At 42.9% G+C, this 14859-nt stretch overlaps 1 protein-coding gene across 1 annotated transcript in view; it reads left to right on the forward strand.

Annotated features, from left to right (window-relative positions):
• brf1b (BRF1 RNA polymerase III transcription initiation factor subunit b) overlaps window positions 1-14859 on the forward strand; it is a 454941-nt gene that overhangs the window by 369395 nt on the left and 70687 nt on the right. The window lies entirely within an intron of this gene.

Below are 14859 nucleotides of genomic sequence, written 5' to 3' on the forward strand. Positions count from 1 at the left end.
GAATGACATCTGCCAAGTATCTGCCCACTCACTCAGCCTATCCAAGTCTCCCTGTATTCTCCTAACGTCCTCTTCGCATGTTACACTGCCACCCAGTTTAGTATCGTCAGCAAACTTGCTGATATAGTTTTCAATGCCCTCATCTAAATCATTGACATAAATCGTAAAGAGCTGTGGTCCCAATACAGAGCCCTGTGGTACCCTACTAGTCACCTCCAGCCAGTCTGAGAAACACCCATTCACTGCTACCCTTTGCTTTCTATCTGCCAACCAGTTTTCTATCCATGTTGAAACCCTGCCCCCAATGCCATGAGCTCTGATTTTACTCACCAATCTCCTATGTGGCACCTTATCGAATGCCTTCTGAAAATCTAGGTACACAACATCTACTGGCTTACCCTCGTCTAACATCTTTGTTACACCGTCAAAAAACTCCAACAGATTAGTCAAGCATGATTTGCCCTTGGTAAATCCATGCTGGCTCGGCCTAATCCTATTTCTGCCATCCAGATGTGCCACTATTTCGTCCTTAATAATGGACTCAAGCATCTTCCCCACAACTGACGTTAGGCTAACAGGGCGATAGTTCTCCGTTTTCTCCTTCCCTCCCTTCTTGAAAAGTGGGACAACATTAGCCACTCTCCAATCTTCAGGAACTGATCCTGAATCTAAGGAACATTGGAAAATGATTACCAATGCATCCACAATTTCCTGAGCCACCTCTTTTAGAACCCTCGGATGCAGACCATCTGGACCCGGGGATTTATTAGCCTTCAGTCCTACCAGTCTACTCATCACAGTTTCTTTCCTAATGTCAATCTGTCTCAATTCCTCTGATATCTTATGACCCTGGCCCATCCATACATCTGGGAGATTGCTTGTGTCCTCCCTGGTGAAGACAGATCTAAAGTACGCATTAAATTCTGTTGCCATTTCCCTGTTTCCCATAACAATTTCTCCCAATTCATTCTTCAAGGGGCCAACATTGTTCTTAACTATCTTCTTTCTCTTCACATAGCTAAAAAAGCTTTTGCTATCCCATTTTATATTCCTGGCTAGACTGAGCTCATACCTGATTTTTTCTCTCCGTATTGCTTTTTCAGTTAAGATCTGCAGTTCCTTAAAACTTTCCCAATCATCTGTATTCCCACTCATCTTAGCCCTTCTTTTTCTTTAATGCTATACAATCTCTGACTTCCTTTGTCAACCACTGTGGCCCCTTCCCCCTCTTTGAATCCTTCCTTCTCATTGGAATGAACTGCATTTGCATCTTTTGTATTATGCCCAAGAATATCTGCCACTGCTGATCCACTGTCTTTCCTGCCAGGGCATCCGCCCATTTAACTTTGGCCAGCTCATCCCTCATGGCTCCGTAGTCTCCTTTATTTAATTGCAACACTGACACCTCTGATCTGCCCCCTATCCCTCTCAAATTGTAGATAAAAACTTATCATGTTATGATCACTACTTCCTAATGGCTCCTTTACTTCAAGATCACTTATCAATTCCTGTTCATTACACATCACCAAGTCCAAAATAGCCTCGTTCCTGGTTGGCTCAAGCACAAGCTGTTCCAAAAATACATCCCTTAGACACTCCACAAACTCCCTATCCTGGGGTCCAGAACCTACCTGATTCTCCCAGTCCACCTGCATGTTGAAATCTCCCATAACGACTGCATTACCTTTAGCACATGCCAATGTTAACTCCCTAATCAACTTGTACCCAATATCCACGCTACTGTTTGGGGGCCTGTACACAACACCCATTAGGGTCTTTTTACCCTTACTGTTCCTCAGCTCAATCCACACAGACTCTACTTCCCCTGTTCCCAAGTCACCTCTTGCTAAGGACTGAATCTCATTCCTCACCAACAGGGCCACCCCACCCCCTCTTCCCATATTTCTTTCTCTACGATAGCACGTATACCCTGGTACACTCAATTCCCAGGCCTGATCCCCTTGCAGCCATGTCTCCGTTATCCCAACAATATCGTAGTTCCCCATTTTCATCTGAGCTTCAAGCTCATCTGTCTTATTTCTGACACTACGCGCATTCACGTATAGAATTCTTAGCCCATTCCTCCTCTCTTTGCTTAAAACACTGTCTACTGTACCTAACCCAGCTCCTTGAACTTCCATCGGGCAAATTGCACCCTGAATTTTGATGACCTTCTCAAGATCACCCAAACCTTGTACACATTTAACCCCATGCACCTTCTGACCAACCCTCTGGATCTGGATCCCTGCCCCCTGCACATCTAGTTTAAACCCCCCCGAGCAGCACTGGCAAATACTCCTGCAAGAATGTTAGTACCCCTCCGGTTCAGATGTAAACCATCCCTTCGAAACAGATCCCAATGTCCCTGGAACAAAGACCAATTATCCAAAAACCTGAACCCTTCCTTCCTGCACCATGCTCTCTGCCTCGTATTAATGTGCATAATCATGTATTTACAGGTTAGGTCACCGTTTTATAGGAAATACATTGTCAAGATGAGCGGGTGCAAGAGGGATGCCTGAACTAGAGAGCCTGAGTTATAGGCAAAGATTGGCCAGACTGGATCTTTATTCTGTAACGATATAAAGATGGGCTGTCTTGGTTAAATGGAGATTGAAACATAACAGTGAAATGTGTTGCAGTGCACACAAAATGCTGGAGGAACTCAGCAGGCCAGGCAGCATCTCTGGTAAAGAGTAAACAGTGGACATTTACTGGTAGAGATTGTGCTTGGGGCACCCTGCAATTGTCGCCATACTTCTGGCACCAACATAGCATGCACACAACTAATTAATCCCAAACCATACTTTTCTGGAACATGGGAGTAAACCAGAGCACCTGGAGGAAACCCACGCAGTCATGAGGACAGCATCCAAATTCCTCACAGACAGTGGTGGGAATTGAACCCCGGTCAGTGATCGCTGGCACTGTAGAGTGTTGCACTATCCGCTATACTACCATGTTGTCCTTGCTTGGAGCGCAGGAGAATGAGGGGTGACCTTATAGAATTTTATAAAATCAATTTTAACTTTACACGTATTAACTGGGAATCCCATACATGGGATAGAGTTTGTCAAATGTGTTCAGGAAAGTTTCCTTCATCAGTACATAGAACTCCCAATGAGAGAGCACGCAATGCAGGATCTGCTATTGGGGAATGATACAAGGCAGGTGACAGAAGTTTGTGCAGGGGAACACTTTACATATAATGATCATAATGCCATTAATTTCAAAGTATATTTGGAAAAAGGTAAGTCTGTTATGTGGGTTTAGATTCTAAATTGGAGAAAGGCCAGAATGGTAATCCATGTGTGGAGCCAAAACAGATGGGGGAGATTTAAATGAATACCTTGCATCTGCATTTACTCAGGAGATGGATACAGAATCTATAGAAGTGATGCAAAGTGACATCAACTTATGGACCTTGTGCAGGTTACAGAGGAGGAAGTGTTTGCGACCCTGAAGCAAATCGGGGTAGATAAATCGCCAGGGCCTGACAAGGTGTTTCCGTCGGACCCTAAGGGAAGCAAGTGCAGAAATTGCCGGGGCCCTAGCAGAGATATTTAAATCATCCTTAGTGACAGGAGTGGTACCAGAGGATTGAGAGATAGTCAATGTGTTCTCCTGTTTAAGAAAGGCTCAAAACATAACCAGGTAATTATAGGCCGGTGAGTCTGACATCAGTCATGGGAAAGTTATTGGAAGGTATTCTAAGGGACTGGATATATAAGTATTTGGATAGACAGGGACTGATTAAGGAAAGTCAACATGGCTTTATGTGTGGTAGGTCATGTCTTACCAATCTTACAGAGTTTTTTTTGAGGAAGTTACCAGGAAAGTGGATGAAGGCAAGGCAGTGGATGTTGTCTACATGGACTTTAGCAAGGTCCTGCTTGGGAGGTTGGTCAGTCGCTCGGCATTCAGGATGCAGTTGTAAATTGGATTAGACATTGGCTTTATGGGAGAAGCCAGAGAGCGGCAGTAGAGGATTGGCTGTCTGACTGGAGCTCTGTGACTATTGGTATGCCACAGAGATTGGTGCTAGTCCTTTGCTGTTTGTCATCTGTGTCAATAATCTGGATGATAATGTGGTTAACTGGTTCAGCAAATTTGCCCAGATGACACCAATTGGAGGTGTAGTGGGCAGCGAGGAAGGTTACCATGGCTTGCAGAGAGATCTACGTTGGCTGAGAAAATGGCAGATGGAATTTACTGCAGACAAGTGTGAGGTTTTGCGCTCCTGTAGGGCCGACCAGGGTAGGTCTTACACAGTAAATGGTGGAGCTCTGAAGAGTGCAATAGAACAAAATGATCTGGGAAAACAGGTCCATAATTTGTTGAAAGTGGCATCACTGATAGATAGGGTCATAAATAAAGCTTTTGGCACGTTGGCCATAAATGGCCAAAACAGGATTTGGGATGTTCTGTTGAAGTTGTGTAAGACATTGGTGAGGCCTCATTTGGAGTATTGTGTGCAGTGTTGTCACCTTCCTTCAGGAAAGATGTAAATAAGGTTGAAAGACTATAGAGAAAATTTACAAGGATGTTGCGGGGCCTGAAGGGCCTGAGTTATAAGGAAAAATTTAATAAGTTAGGACTGCATTCTTTAGAACATAGAAGATTGAGGTATATACTATTATGAGGGCTATAGGTAGGGTAAATGCAAGCAGGTTTTTTTCACTGAGCTTGAGTGGGACTACAACCAAAAGTCATGGGTGAAGGGTGAAAGGTGACAAGTTTAAGGGGAACATGATGGAAAACTTCTTCACTCAGATGGTTGTGAGAGTGCGGAACGAACTGCCAGCATGTGGTGAATGCGAGCTGGATTTCAATATTTCAGAGAAGTTTGGATTTGTACATGGATAACAGGGGAATGGAGGGCTACAGTCCTGATGCAAGTTCGATGAGAATAGGCAGGCTAAATGATTTTGGCATGGACTAGATGGGCCGGAGGGCTTGATTCTGAGTTATACTTCTCGATGAATGTATGAAGGATATGGATAAGGTGGATGGTCATCATCTTTTCCCCAGGGTTGGGGAATCCTGAACCAGTAGGCTCAGAAAGAGCGGTGAAGTTTAAAAGATACTGGAGAGGTAATTTCTTTCAATAGGGTACTTGGATTGAGCTACCAGTATAAGTGGACAAGGCAGGTACATTTGTAACATTTAAAAGACATTTGGATAGGTGCAAGGAGGGGAGCGGCATGGAAAATTATGGGCCGAATGTGGGCAACTGGATGTAGCAGATATGATGCTGCGGTCAGCATGGAGCAGTTTGCATGCTCTGTCACTCTGTACTTCATCAGTGGATAAATACCGTATCTCGGTGCATCTCAGATGAGGAAGGTTTCACTGGTTTGTGCAGCTGTTGATGTTGACCTCAGGAATCGTGGGTGTTTCAGTACAGCAAGGTTGGAGTGGAATGAAGGAACTCCTTCTCTCACTTTCTGTTACACATTCCAAGATGAAAGAGTTACTTGTGTACATTGAAATATCGAAACATTCAGTGAAATGCACCACTTGTTGCAAATCAAATCATTTGAGTTGTGCTGTGCAAGTGTTGCCAACATAACATGCACAAGACTTAATGACGCTGACAGGTACATCTTGGAAGGTGGGAGGAAACCAGAGCACTAAGAGGAAACTCGTGCAGTCACAGAGAATGTACAAGTTCCTTACATACTGCAGCGGGAATTGAAAACCCTGATAATACTGCTGGCACTGATAGGCTGTCTGCTGTGCCCCCCTGCAACTGTAATTGACCAACTCCCTCTGTTAGGAGGCTGTGTGAACAGAGTGGAGCCTCAGCTGTGAGCCTGCTGTCTGCTTGAGTAAGGGCAGCTGGCAGACACTGCTGTTGTACCTCAGGAGGGATTCTCTTACGAGCCAGAACAGCATTCTGATCAGTCGCATCACCATCTAGTGTAGAGGCGCCAGTGCGCAAGATCCAAAAAAGCTGCAGAGGGTTGTAGACTCAGCTATCTCCATCACGGGCACTAGTGAGAACATCTTCAAAAGCCGGTACCTCAGAAAGGTGGTGTCCATTATTAAGGACTCCCACCACCCAGGACATGTCCTCTTCTCATTACTACCTTCTGGAAGGAGGTACAGAAGCCTGAAGACACACTGAACATTTTAGGACAAAGCATCCTTTGTCATCTGATTTCTGAACCGTCCATGAACCCATGGATACTATCTCTATTTAACTCTCTTTTTGCACTACTTATTTATTTATCCATTAATTCTTTCTTATTATGATTTATAGTAATTTTTTATGTATTGCAGAGTATTCCTGCCACAGACCAGCAAATTTCATGACAACAGTCAGTGATAATAAACCCATTTCTCATTCTGTGCTTTGTGTCATTTTGAGATAACATGGAAATGGGAACAAACATTGATGCATTAAATTCACACAAGTGCGAGGGCGGGAGACAGGGAGACAACACGCTGCAAAAGCCCAAGGACTGCTGAGTCTGCATAAACAGACCTAAAGCTGAGACAGCAAAAGCCCTTCCAATGGACCAGAGCCCCGTACCTGATCTGTCTTCAGGACAATGCTCAATCAGGTGCGCACACTGCAAGATTAAATTCAGGCTGAAATGCAATAAGAACAGCAACGGGACAAGCTGCATTATCTCATGACCTTGATTTTAAACTTATAAACCTTCTGGTCTAATCGTTCAGAGTCCTCTCCTGTCATAGACTCATGCTGATCAACCGTACTAATCCTATGTCAGTCCATCTGTACAAATTCTACATCAGTCACCTTTTATTCTCCCCACAGTCCCTTCAGGGACATGCCTTCTTCTTGTTTACTACCTTCAAGAAGGAGGTACAGGAGCCTGAAGACCCACACTCAGCGATTCAAGAGCAACGTCTTCCTCCCTGCCATCAGATTTCTGAATGGTTCATGAACCCATAAACAAATACTCATTGTCCGTCTTTTGCACTCACTACTTATTTATTTCTGATACTTATAGCATTTTTTTTGTCTTGCACAGTACTGCTGGCACAAAATAACAAATTTTATTGCCTATGTCAGTAATAATAAGCCTGATTCTGATTCTGAACTCCCCCCAGATTCAAACACTCCCAGATACATAGAAGCAATTTACAGTGGCCATTTAACCTACTGACCTGCAAGTCTTTGGCATGTGGGAGGAAACCGGAATACCCAAAGGAATCCTAAGCTGTTACAGGAGAATGTGCCAACTCCTCCACACAGAAAGCACTAAGGGTCAGGATTGAACGTGGGTCTCTGGAGCGATGAGGCAGTTGTTAATTTTGCCTCTATTTAGACCCCCAGCACTCGCTGATCAGTGTCCACCTCCAGTTCTGGTCCCCTAAGCACCCTCGATTTATTTCCCTCATACTTTCACTTACTGTGCCTTCAGCTGCTAAAACCCTGCAATTCCTTCAGCAACAATCCACTCCCTTCGTATTTGCCTCCTGTACTTGAAGCTTAGACTTGGCCAAGCTTTCACTTCTCTGTTCTCATATTTATTCATGTGGCTCAGTATACTTATGTAACTGTTATGCTTCTGTGAAGCACCTTCAAATATTTTATAATGTTAGAGTTTCTTCCCCTTCGCTGTCAGCTTTATGATATGTCCATGAACACAACTTCAATGTTTTTTTTCAGTGCAACATTTATTTCTTTTTTTAATTTATAAAAATGTATTGTCTTTGCACAAAGACATAAAATTACAAGAGGTTCTGCAGATGCTGGAAATCTTGAGCAACGCACACAAAATGCTGAAGGAACTCGACAGGTCAGGCAGCATCTATGGCAAGGAATAAACAGTCAACGTTTTGGGCCGAGGCCCTTCATCGTGACTAGAAAGGAAAGGGGAAGAAGTCAGAATCAGGTGGTGGTGGGGGGGTGGGGGGTACAGGAGTACAAGCTGGCAGATGATAGCTGAGATCAGGTGAGAGGAAGATGGGCTTGTAGGGAAGGGGGATGAAGTAAGTAACTGGGAAGGGATAGGTGTAAGGGCTGAAGAAGGAATCTGGTAGTACAGTAGTATGGACTATAGAAGAAAGAGAAGCTGGGGAACCAGGTATATTTATTATTATAAATTACATAATAACAAATTTCACATTATATGGTGGTCATCCGTTGTGTCTGATAACTCAGTGTGCGGGAGAGTTTTTAAAGTTGCACTGGGGCAGTTCCACTCTCACAACCTCAGAAGTCCAAGTCCAAAGGTATGAACAAGCATCTCAACTGGTGTCTTGTTTATGACCATGACTTGTCATGCCCTTCCTGGCTATTGGATCTCACTGTAGATCTCATCCATCCAGTCCACTGGACCGACATCACGTGCTAGGGCAGCCATATCCCTATTTCACCAGGCTGTAGTGGGGGAGTCTTGGACTAGAGGGCACTGCCTCAGAATAGAAGGACGTCCCTTTATAATTGAGATGAGAAGAATTTGCTTTAGCCAGAGGGTGGTGAATCTGTTGAACTCATTGCTACAGATGGCTGTGGAGACCAAGTCATTGGGTATATTTAAAGCAGAGGTTGATAGGTTCTTGATTAGTAAGGGCATCAAAGGTTATGGGGAGAAGGGAGAAGAATGGATTTGAGAGGAAAAATAAATCATCTGTGATCAAAGGGGAGAGCAGACTCTTTGGGCTGAATGGCATAATTCTGTTCCTCTGCCTTATTTTCTTATGGTCTTTTTATGTTGTTTGTTATAGACTCACACCCAGGCCATTAACAGCAACTTAGTGAACTTGGCCTAGGTTCAATGTATAATTGCCTTTCTGAGGTAACAGCACATCATTGCAGATCAGCCTGAGATGGATACAACTGCTTAATCCACTCATCCGTGATTCTGGGAACGACCTTGCCTTCATTCGGTGCAGCCCTGTGAGGCCCAGAAATAGCTTAGTAATAATCTCAATGAAAAAAACATCGGAAGAAGTCACAGCGGAGATGTGTAGTCAGCTAATCTCTATCTGAGTCTAATTAGGTCAGCGAGTCCTTGCCTGTCAGTACTAAAAATAAGAAAATAAGAGTGTTGAAGACTGCGGCCCATGTCTGGTGTCTGTGAATATAAAGCTTACTACAGGACCTCTACCTCTTTAGGACACGCAGTCCTAAATGTCTTTCAGTTCAGGACTGCGCATCTCCCTGGGTTGTTTACCCTGATCACAGTTAAATGACTCACGACAGAATGCCAACCATTAGTGTTGGCTTTCATAAATATTTAATGTATCCTGCTGCTCTGTGTGTTTGTGTGTTATTTTGCCATTGCACAGTTCTGTCCTTCTTTCTGCGTAAGTCCATAAGACATATGAACAGAGTTCGGCCATTCAGACCATCGAGTCTGCTCTGCCATTCCATCAGTATTTGTCGTACGTACGTCGTAACGTGGTGAAATGCGCCACTTGCGTCAACAGCCAGCACAGCCCAAGGATTGTGTTGGAGGCAGCTAGCAAGCATTGCCACACTTCTGGTGCCAACGTAGCATGCCCACAACTCACTAGCCGTAGCTGTTATATCTTTGGACTGTGGGAGGAAACCGGAGCACCTGGAGGAAGAACGTACAAACTCCTCACAATTCTCATAGAATTTAACCTGCTTCGGGTAGCTGGCACTATAATAGCGCTATGCTATCGTGCTACTCTCAATTAACAGCCTTTATAAGATCGGGCATAAAAACACCTTTACCATCATTTTGGAGTATTTTAACCAGGCCAGCCTGAAAGAAAATCACTAAGTAATTACCATCAACAGATCACTTATAGTACCAGAGGAAACAACACACTGGACCACTGTTACACCACGTACCGTGCTATTTCATGCCTTCACTTCGCGAAGTCTAATCACCTGTACTTCTACTCCCTGAGTATAGGCAGAGACCAAAGACTGCACTACCACTAGTGAAGACCAAGAAAGAATGGACAGGAGCACTTAGAGGACTGCTTTGAATCGGTGGACTGGACTGTATTCAGGGATTTATTTAAGAATCCAGATGAATATGCTGCAATTGCTACCAACTTCATTAAAACCTGAGTGGATGAGTGTGTGCTTACAAAAACTTGCTGTGCGTTCTCAAACCAAAAGCTGTGGATGAGGGCTAGATCTGTGACATTTAAATCTGGTGACCCAGGTCTGTACAAGAACACCAGGTATGACTTGCAGAGAGCTATTTCAAGAGCGAAGAGACAATTCTGAGTGAGGTTGGAGGCAACATCAGATGCATGTCAACTCTGGCAGGGTCTGCAAGACATTACCTCCTATTAAATGAAATCCAATAGCACGAATGGCAGTGATGCTTCACTACCAAATGAGTTCAGTGCCTTCTATGCCCACTTTGAAAGGGAGAATATAACTACAGCTGTGAAGATCCCTGCTGCACCTGGTGGCCCTGTAATCTCTGTCTCGGAGGCTTATGTTAAGCTGTCACAGGGTGAACTCTCACAAGGCGGCAGATCTTGAAGGAGTACCTGGTGAGGCTCTGAAAACTTGTTCCCACCCGCTTCAAAAAGCCAACAATTATACCAGTGCCCATGAAGAGCAGTGTGAGCTGCCTTAATGACTATCTTCAAGTAGCACTCACTTCTGTAGTGATGAAATGTTTTGAGAGGTTTGTCATGGCTAGAATCAACTCCTGCCTCAGCAAGGACCTGAACCCACTGTAATTTGCCTTTCTTCACAATAGGTCTACTACAGCAGATGCAATCTCAGTGGCTCTTCACATGGCCTTAGACCACCTGGACAATACAAACACCTATGTCAGAATGCTGCTCTTTGAGTATAGCTCTGCGTTCAACACCATAATTCCCACGATCCTGATCAATAAGTTACAGAACTCTAAGCCTCTGTACCTCCCTCTGCAATTGGATCCTCGACTTCCTAACTGGAAGACCACAATCTGTGTGATTGGTGATAATATCTCCTTCTCGCTGACGATCAACACTGGTACACCTCAGGGGTGTGTACTTAGCCCACTACTCTGCTCTCTCTATACCCATGACTGTGAGTCTAGGCATAGCTCAAATACCATCTATAAATTTGCTAATGAAGCAACCTTTGTCGGCAGAATCTCAGATGGAGATGAGAGGGCGTACAGGACAGAGATTTATCAGCTAGTTGAGTGGTGTCATAGCAACAACCTTGCACTCAGTGTCAGTAAGATGAAAGAACTGATTGTGGACTTCAGGAAGGATAAGACGAGGGAACATGAACCAATCCTCATGGAGGGATCAGAAGAGGAAAGAGAGAGTAATTTCAAGTTCCTGGGTGTCAAAGTCTGTGAGGATCTAGCCTGATCCCAACGTAAAGATGCAGCTATAAAGAAGACAAGACAGCAGCTATATTTCTTTAGGAGTTTGAAGAGATTTGGTCTGTCCACTAAAGTACTCAAAAACTTCTTCAGATGTACCAATGAGAACTTTCTGACAGGTTGCTTCACTGTCTGGTATGGGGGGGTGCTACTACACAGGACTGACAGAAGCTACAGAAAGTCATAAAATTAGTCAGATCCAACTTAGGTACTTTAGGTACTAGCCTCCATTGTACCCAAAACATCTTCAAGGAGCAGTGCCTCAGAAAGGCAACATCCATTATTAAGAACCCCATCACCCAGGGCATGCCCTCATCTCATTGCTACCATCCGGAAGGAGATGCAAAAGCCTGAAGGCACACACTCAGTGATTCAGGGACAGTTTCTTCCCCTCTGTCATCTGATTTCAAATTGGACCTTGAACCTATTAACATTACCTTACTTGTAAAAAATATATATTATTTTTGTTTTTGCACTATTTTAATCTATTCAATATTTACTGTAATTGATTTATATATTTATTTTTCTTTGTAAATTGTTATGTATTACATTGAATTGCTGCTGCTAAGTTAACAAATTTCATGACACATGCCTGTGATAATAAACCTGAATCAGATTCTGATTCTGATATAAAGGTTGGGACTCTATATTGCAACATTACAAAGCACCATTTAAACCACACTGAGCATTTCTATTTCCACACTATCAAAAGGGTGTGCTTGCACTGCAATTTTAAGATATTTTATTGTTCTATTTGATATATAAATGTTATCCTGAATGTCATATAATAGGTTCTCCATAAATATTGTGTTCAATGAGTTCTGGAGCAAGTATGTCTCTTGGATTTTAAGATGTAAATGGGTTTTACCAACCTAACTTGCTTCTGGGATTGTAAATTTGTTTAATATTAATATAACATCTACTGAGGTACATTAAAGATCTTTCTTTTACATGCCATCCATAATGCAGAATAAAATATAACAGTTACAGAGATACTGCAGTGCAGACAATCGACATGACTGGGAGGTCAGAACCAGGTATATTGTGAGTCCATTTTATACTATGGAAATATTCAGTAATCTTATAACAGCAGGGTAGAAGCTGTCCTTGTGCCTGTTAGTACCTGCTTTCCTCTGTTCTGTCCAACGGCTCCTGAAGCTACTCAGATCCACTCGGGATTCAGTTCCAGGGCTGATGAGTGCCCTCAGAACCTTGCCCTGGTTATCACTGTGAAAAGTGACTATTTTATACAGCATTACCACCTCACTCAGTACCTGGTGTTCTCTGATATGTTAGGAGCCTCTTTCTGAAGGGATGCTCAGCGGGATGAGTGATTAGTAGTAAAGTGTGGGAGCATGTCTGTCACTCCCAAGCCTGTGCTAATGTTATTCCTGGCTTGTCTGTGAAATACACCTGGACACTGACTCAGAGCAAGAATGCCAGCTGATTTCAAAGGTTCAAAAGTTAATTTATTATCAAAGCATGTATCCATATCCAACTCTGAAATTTATCCTCTCCAGATAGCCATGAAACAAAGAAAGAACATGAAAATCATACAGGGAGAACCATCAACCCTCCCCTGCACCAGGAAGAATGACATCCTGAGCATGTGAAAGGCCCTCCCAATGAAGGCTACAATTATTACTAAGCAACACAGTGGTTTAATTATTGAAATACTTACACCTCTTAAGTGTTTTATATGCATAGAAAGGTAAAATATATACTACATACTAAGACAAAACGTTTGACTGACTGAGGCTAAATAATACCGGATGTACCTGTTCCGACTTACGTACAAATCTGACTTAAAGAGGGACTCAGGAACGGAACACGTTCATAACCTGGGGACTGCCTGTATTTATTTATATTTGCTTTGCACAGTTTGTTGTCCATTGATCCTGTTTACAGTTACTGTTCTATAGATTTGGTAACGTATGAACTCTGATAATAAGTTTTACTTTGAACTTTGAATATTTAAAAGGTTCAAAAGTAGAAAAGGTTTAGGGAGGATAGGCATCAAGTGCTACCAAATGGGTCTAAGGAGGGGATTTTGGTTGGCACAGACCAGTTGGGCTGAACAGCCTGGTTCCGTGCTGCATTATTCTATGACTCTATTATGATTCACAGGGATGTTACCAGAACTGGTAGGCTTGAGTTATAAGGACAAGCTGGGGCATTTTCCCTAGAGTGTAGGAGGCTGAAACATGACCTTACAAAACTCATAAAGAACAAGACAGGTGTTGATAAGGTGGATGCTCACAGTCTTTTCCCAAGGGTAGGTGAGTCTAAGACTGGGGAGCATTGGTTTAAGATGAGAGGGGAAAATTTATAAGGGACCTGAGAGGCAACATTTCCACACAGGTAGTGGTGGGTGTAAGAGGAGAGCTGTTGGAGAAGGTGATAGAGGTGAATACAATTATAATGTCTAAAAGACATTTTGGCAGGTCAAATGGGACTAGCTTAGATAGACATCATGACCATTATGGATGAGCTTTTCTACAGGACCTGTTGACGTGTTGTATAGAAACACCTTCTTTCTCTCCACCATCTGATTTCTGAATGGTCTGTGAACCCATGAAAACTACTTAATTATTCTTTTCTATTTTCAGAATTTATTTACTTTGTAATTTATACTCATTTTATGTACTTCACTGTGCTGCTACCCCTAAACAAACTTCACATCCTATAAGTCAGTGATAATAAACCTGATTCAGATTCTATGACTAAATGCGACAGGGTTTCTTTCCCCCCCCCCCCCCCCCATAACCTTCTGGGCTGTGAGTTCCAGATGCCCAACACCCTCTGGGGGAAACTATTTTCCTGATTTCTAACAATTACATTAAATCCATGTTGACTGATTTCTGCTGGGGTCATTCCTATTTGATTTAGGACCCACCTAACGTTACATCTACAGAAGTTTATTGAGGAAGTCTACCTTTGGGCAAAAGAATCAACAATGCTGTTTATTTTTCATTTTAACTTTTCATTTTACGATGAGATTAAATTGAGTTATTATTCTGTAGCATGCGCTCAGAATTTTAAATAAATTCAGCTCCTTCAAAGAACACAGGGGCTATTTGTAGCCTGTTTCGTTATCTCATCCTTGCTGATGTCTAATGCCCTTTCAAATGAGTCTTTTATTCAGATGCTAATTGGTTCAGCTCTTATCTCTGTTTGTTAACCACATCTCTGTTGTCCGTATCCAGCATACATAGGTATGTGAGATACCAAGGAATTTTGCATAGCAAATAAAGTTGAACATCTTGCCTAGACCGTCAAGGCATTAATCACCTGCAGGAGAGTTTTGCTGTAGGAGAGTTGGGCATTTTAGGGTTGTTAGAATTCTTAAAATCTATTCAGAGCTGGTTAATTTGCAACTCTTCCCAGTAGGTATGTGATAAAGTTTTCACTACCATGCATCCCGTGTTCTGCTCAAAATTGTCTTGATTTTCCAGCTTTGTTAATGATTCAGGGTGGCAGGTTTCTGAGGCACAACCAAGGAGAAATAGATCATAAACACAAAAGATTCTGCAGGTGCTGGAAATTTTGAGAACGCACA

The sequence above is a fragment of the Hypanus sabinus genome, chromosome 2 (genome assembly GCF_030144855.1).
Source record: "Hypanus sabinus isolate sHypSab1 chromosome 2, sHypSab1.hap1, whole genome shotgun sequence".
NCBI classification, from domain to species: domain Eukaryota; kingdom Metazoa; phylum Chordata; class Chondrichthyes; order Myliobatiformes; family Dasyatidae; genus Hypanus; species Hypanus sabinus.